This window comes from Echinops telfairi, unplaced genomic scaffold (genome assembly GCF_000313985.2).
Source record: "Echinops telfairi isolate 266 unplaced genomic scaffold, ASM31398v2 ScPeMD7_23;HRSCAF=83, whole genome shotgun sequence".
Classification (NCBI taxonomy): domain Eukaryota; kingdom Metazoa; phylum Chordata; class Mammalia; order Afrosoricida; family Tenrecidae; genus Echinops; species Echinops telfairi.
In genome coordinates this window covers 2,065,468-2,071,971 of record NW_022103920.1, presented here as the reverse complement: position 1 = coordinate 2,071,971, position 6,504 = coordinate 2,065,468, and positions in this window count along the sequence as shown.

Below are 6,504 nucleotides of genomic sequence, written 5' to 3'. Positions count from 1 at the left end.
CTGTCTGTTTTGCTGTCACCCTGAACAGCTGGTGCTGCTTCCACAGGCCCAGCTTCACGGACGGTCCTGCTCTTACGCATGATTCTAGAGCAGGGCTTCCTTGACAGGCTCGACCCCTCCACAAGGCCCACTGCTGTCCTCAGATCTTTTCTATTGAGACAGTTTGAATAAATCAGTGGCCATCCTCAACCTCCTTGGTCTGAATGTCCTGTTCTTTAGGGAACACTCTTCGGCAACAGCAGAAACATTCAGGGGACTTTTGCAGGATTTCTCCTGTCTTCTGTCTCAAGAAACAAAGCCAAATCAGTCGTCAGCGTGCTCGGGGGTCGGGGGGTGGTGGTTGTGTGCATGAGTCTTTGTCCGGGTAAGGGCCTGTTGATCGAGCAATGACTCCTAGTATCCCCAAGTCCAGGCCAAAGCACTTCCCCATCCTGCACCTCCTCCTACGCTTTCTTATCTTTGAGGTGCAGCCCACTGTTGCAGCTCCTGTATCAGTCCATCTTGTCCAGGGCCTTCACATTTCCTGATGGGCCAGGGCTCTTTCGGCAGGAAGTGTGGCGCGCAGACCAGCCTGGCTGCCACCCCAAAGGCTGGCTGTTCCAGTCCTCCCAGTGGCATCTTGGGGGGAATCCTGGCAATTCTTCTCCAAGAGACGCGGGATGGGGTGGGGTTGGGGTGGGTTGAATCAACACTGACACCGTGGCGATGCTCTGCTTGTGTTGTGCTTACGTTCTGCATCAATCGGCTGAAGGTTCTGAGAGCAGTCAGCCTCGCATTTGTCACATCGTCACACACGTGGTTCCCAGGACCTGGACGGGAGTTCCCGCAAGCCAACCTCGCGGATCCCGCGTCTTCCTTGTGTCTCCTGTCTTTGTTCCCCTCCCTGCCCCAACCCTTCTTGCTTCTGAACTCTGTGCGCAGGTTGCCCTTTGAGCTCAAAGGGTTGGTCATTGCCAGAAGTGAGCGCATACCACCCTGGTGTTGTTGCTCAATATCGGCGAGAAGAGCTGCAAGATTGAGGTTCAGTGTGAAGTGGAGCCATGTCGGGAGTTCGCACGGGTAATGGAATAGGGCTCTGCTAGCCACCGTCTCAGGACCTCCCCACAAAGACTTTTCCCTGGTGGGTCTGAGTAGAAAGTTAGGAAAGAGACTGATTTTATTCTGCACGTCAGCTTTGAGGATTGCTATTTTGCTGGATATAAGGGTGCCATCTCAGACGCAGGAGGAGGATCTCACTGTCAGCAGGAGCCAGGAGTGGGCGCATCCTCTGGACACCAAGATACCTGCCCATTGAACCCCCTTGATCCAGGAGACAGCTTTCACATCAGAGGAGTGACAGAGGAGAAGTGGCAGCAGAACTAGGAGCCCGAGCATGAGACAGAGTGGTGGATTTCCCAGTCCACAGAGCAAGGCCGGCTGAGTGCTTTTAGACAGGAGGCCAGTCGGGCAGTGCAGTACCTCTGGACTCTTAATTTGTGAGTTTGTGCTCGTTGACCCCCATAGCCCGAGCTGAGTGCTTGCGGGTTGAGGCGTACACAGGGGGGCAAGCTCTTTTGGTTTTCATCAGCATCCCCCAAAGAACTTTGCAACAGCATCCTGAACATTTCTAGCCTGAATTATAACCTTTTAGCTTCCATAGTAAATCCCCTGATTGTGAGCATCGCCTGCGGGCTCTGTGTGGTCATGACAACACACTGTGGGACCCAGCTGAAAAGTAGGGGTGATGCAGGAGACAGAGAGTTCAAGCCTGAAGGATGACCTGGAGCCAACCCTGAAATCACAGCAGGCCATCTGCAAGGGCACACGAGGACTCTCTGAATTTTGAGCGCTAAGTGCTCAAATCCATCAATCCTATTGAAAGACCGTCTCAGGGACTCCAGAGATGACCACAGTCATTTGTCATAAAGCTATCAAGTTGTCTATTCTCAGTCACCCATCAGCTTCTCCTTCTACACTGTCTGTGGTCACCATGTCTGAATTTCCCCAAGTGTAGTACCACTGAACGTGACCCACCTCAACTGGCGATTTCATTTGGGCAAGCAAGATGGCCCCAGTGGCCATAGGAGGGACTTGGGTTGAGCTGCCTTGATGAAGAACATAGCAGAGTCAGGAGCACAGAGCACACCAGCATTCCAGGGCATGAGACCCTTCCAAAGAGCCATAGGCTCTTCACAAATAATCCCTGTTTTCTCCCCAGTGCACTGGGCTCTTCAAGGTGCTTAAGCACCCATTACGAGATGATGGCTGCAGCTCCTCCTCACTGAGGTTACCCTGACAAGCCCAGCAGTGCCAGAACGGGTGCTATTTCACAGCATGTCTCACGGATGCCTCCGGAGGGCATAACACCCTCCCCACCCCCACCCCTACCCCCACCCCCACCCCGAGAGAGACACACACACACACACACAATGGATGGCATTCCTGGAAGTGACCTTGGGGAACTTTGCACCTTATTAAGCTCTGAGGAATGAGCACCTGATTTTTAACATACCTGTTTCCCTAAGTCTGGCAGCTTACCCCGGATTACTTCACTTCAGTAGAGCTGTTAATGTGCATAGCAAGGTATCATTTTTTTAAAAGTGAAATTCCAATACATGTCCAGCCCTGATGGAGAAGCTCAGAATTAAAAATAAATAAATTCCCTTTATAACTTTGAATTGTGTGTTCAATGGTGGCTATTAATCTCTGTGCACGTCTCTGGTTGGGCACCATGGATACCATCCACCTTTGCTCCTCTGTAGCCGAGTTCCATGCCATGGGCCCATTAGTGCTGAAGCCCGCCAGTAAGGGGGGGATGGTAAACACTCCTTTCCTTGACTCGTTGACACTAGTACTTTTCACTCCATCTACACTGTGACACTTGAAGTCAATCAACTGTCAGACTACCGTTAGCGACTTTGTCAGAAGATGTGATGCTGTTGCTTGATAAGAGAGCAAGCCATGAATTAATTTATTCAAGCACGAATGCTGGGAAAGAAGCAATGGGATGTATGTCATATTAAGATGTGTAGACTGCATGTGCGCAGACATTGATGAGTTGGGTGACTTTAAGACACTGCGGGTGTCAGAAACGGCAGGTAGTCTTGGAAAAAATACAACCAGAATCTCCCTTACAAGCCAGGATAGCAATATTTTGGTTCACTTACTTTGCACACAGCATCAATAAAGACTCATCATTAAAGGAGGATATCAGTTTTGGCGAAGTTGAGGGTCAGTGAAAATGATGAGCATTCAGTGTGTGGTCACTGTTGTGGTCTCCCTAACCACAATGGGGTCACATGAGTCGGAGCCCGTTGGACAACAAGAGACAAGGGCCATGTTCTCCATGACACGGAGCCCAACACCCTGGTTCCCAAGTTGCATGTCAGCATGCACGCTGGCTGCCTGTTTACTTCCTAGGGATTTTGTAAGGTTCAGAGTTAAGACATCCAGAACTGGATTATGGAGCATCGGCAGAGATGGCATTGAAAGAATGAGTGTGAGCCAATGTTCACGTGAGTCATCATTCGTTTCCACATGTAGCACTTCATGAGAACAGTAAGATTGTAAATTGAAATACACTAGTCAAAATGGTTACTTGAAAGGTATCCTGGTCCCTGGGTGGTGTGCTTAGCCGTCTAGCCTGCTGCTCTCTGTCTTATAATCATCCACAATCTGTGTCAGGTGCCATCACACGGGTCCTGTCTCTCAGGCCCCTGTTCCCTGTGCACAAGAGGAAAAGCGATGCCTGTCCGTGCACCGTCCTCACAGCGCGTGCCCCGTGTCAGTCCCTCACATGCAGGGTGTTTCTCTTTACCGCTGCCCCTCCTCTTTACTAAGGAGGCTGTCTTCCTCTGGGGATGGCTGCTCTGGGTAGCTTAAGCCATAGCACACGAGAGGAATGTTCATCATCATTGTTTGGAGAGATGGCTTGGGATGTACTTCCTGCACCACAGATTTGTTCATCGCTCTGGAAACCCATTGTGATTTCTGGAGTCATTCAGCGAGACCTAGGACACAGTCGTGACCATGTGGCATCAGCAGAACCCACTGGAATAAGATAGATTCCATATTTTTTCCCAGCACGCATGTCAAAGGCATCAATTCCTCTTTGGTTCCTTATGCATATTCCAACTTTTGCACGCATGCGAGGCAGTTGGAAAGGCCATTACTTGGATCAGGGACACTTTAGTCTTTAACGCAACATCTTTGCTTTTGATACCTTAGGGAGATCTTTTCAGCAGATTTGCCCAATGCAATAAGTCTGATTCCCGGCCTGCTGCTTCCAAGGGAATTGGTTGTGGATTCCAGTAAAAGGGAATCCGTGGCAAGGTCAATACTGTCTCTTACCATGGTGGTGCTCAGTCATGGAAGTTCAAGGACATTTGTTTTCTTCATGTTGAGATGCACTTCATGTGGAAGACTGAATTAAGAGCAAAAGGCTGTATTTTCATTGTCTGGGGATTCAGATCTTTCACTTCCAGAGGCTGGCTATATAACATAGGCATCTATAGCACTATAAGAATGAATCTGATCAAATAGTCACACACATAATTCTTCTTTTTCAGAAGCTTGTCTTCTCTGACCAAGCGTGTTCTAAGGATCTTGTTGGGCCAGGCCTGTGTGACCATGTTGGCTGCTCTCCTTCAGCCCCAATTGGACGCTCCCTCTGAACACCCACGGCAGCACATTGAGTTTTAGGCTACTGAGAATCAGCTGCACTTGATAATGTCATCCAATTGCTTCTCAGTTAAGTAGACATCAAACCAAATGATGCATATCGCAGATGCATAAATAGTGTGCACACGATGAGCAGGATTCTAGTCAGAAATGCATAGAATTTTGTGATTTGTACACTTGAAGTACATTCTTCCACGGTAGCTGGCAGAGGAAATTGATGGAATAATCAAGCGTAACTCTCCCATCACCCAGGGGTCACTTCACGTGCAAACAACTTTCACAACATACTTTTACACTCAAAAATGTCCTTTCATTACATTTATGATCTGAACCCCACCCCACAAGAAAGCAATCATCATTTTACTTAAACGTCGCTTCTTCTAAGAGGGGCCAATGAAGCATTCACCTGCCCCATGATTCCGTTAGAAATGAAACGAACCCGTCCAGGCTCCGGGGTTAGTTCCACTAAGCCACTGCAAGCCGACAGGCATTATTTGGCTCTACAGGCACCACACGGACAAGACGGATCTGGACCACTATCATTCCAAGAAGGGATTTTTCCGGATGGGAATGGAAATTAGGTATCTCACTGACATTTGCCGCAGTTCTGCTCTGTGAGAGCCCTCCACGTCAGGGGCCTGTGGGCCTTGCAAAGCACCCTCGGACAGGCTTCACTGTAGGAGAGCACCGAGGATGGCTCGAGGGGAGCCCGGCCCAGGCTGTGTGTGCAGGGACTGCTGGTCACCAGGGTTCCCAGGGGCTGATCTTTGGGAAACAGGACTCTGAGCCCTTCCCACACAGTATAGACTGGGAGAAAGAGGGGTTTCCACTCTCATGAAAAGCCAGTCTCGGGAAACCCACAGGGGCCGTTCCCCCTTCTCCTATAGGATTGCTTTGAGTCAGAATTTATTTGAAGCAGTGAGCGAGTGAGTGAGTGTTGGATGGGAGCACCTCCAAGGTCTCAGTTAACAGCCGAGAGCCTTTCAACCATTGCCACCACCCAGGGGTGCCAGGGCACTGCCCAGGTGTGTGTTCAGCTGAACAGAATTCAAACTCAGAAAGTCAACAATGGAAAGGGTCATTTTCAAATCCTTTCCCTGGTCTCTTCCCCAGGCCCATTGCATTTACTTTTACAGGCTATTCTGTTTGACAGTTCGAGTAGGGGTTGGCTCAGTTGGAGGACCCCTGGAGACGGCACCTACAGCCTCCCCGCAGGGGCTGATGCTGGTGTGAATGTTGGAGGCTCACCCACAGGACTGTGGGAAGAAAGATGGGGAGAGAAGACAGTGCCTACATGAGCACCTTCAGCCCGAGGGTCCTGGAGTGTCAGCCACTGGCACCCTTCAGGGGCCAGAATTCTCCCTGAGCCCCGGAATGATCCAAGGTGGACCCCAGGGATGGTGGGGCGTCCACTCCTCAGGACACATCAGGAGCGGGCTCCTTCGATGGGGTCCAACCTTGGAAGGTGAATCCCTGGGGTTCCAGGCTCCAGGCGGTGGCAAAGCCATCTCTGGGGACAAGAGAAACCCTCAGAGGAAGAACGGCAGGTGCTGTGGGCCAGGCCTGCACCGTGGGCTGAGAAAGGTGTGGGGCCCTGGGATGGAAACCTGTGCTTCTGACCGTTCTTCTCGACTCTTCCCCTCTTCATCTAAACCAAATGAGAAAACCAGGCCCACAGCCACCCAGTGCTGTCCAGGGCATCCGAGACGGAGTCTTTCCAGGGGAAGAGAGCCTCATCTTCAGGATGTGGAGCAGCTGGTGGGTTTGAACCCCCATCTTTGTGCTGAGCAGCTCTTCGCCAAGCCTACCATGCCACCGGGATCCATAAGATGACAGTGTTAGTCC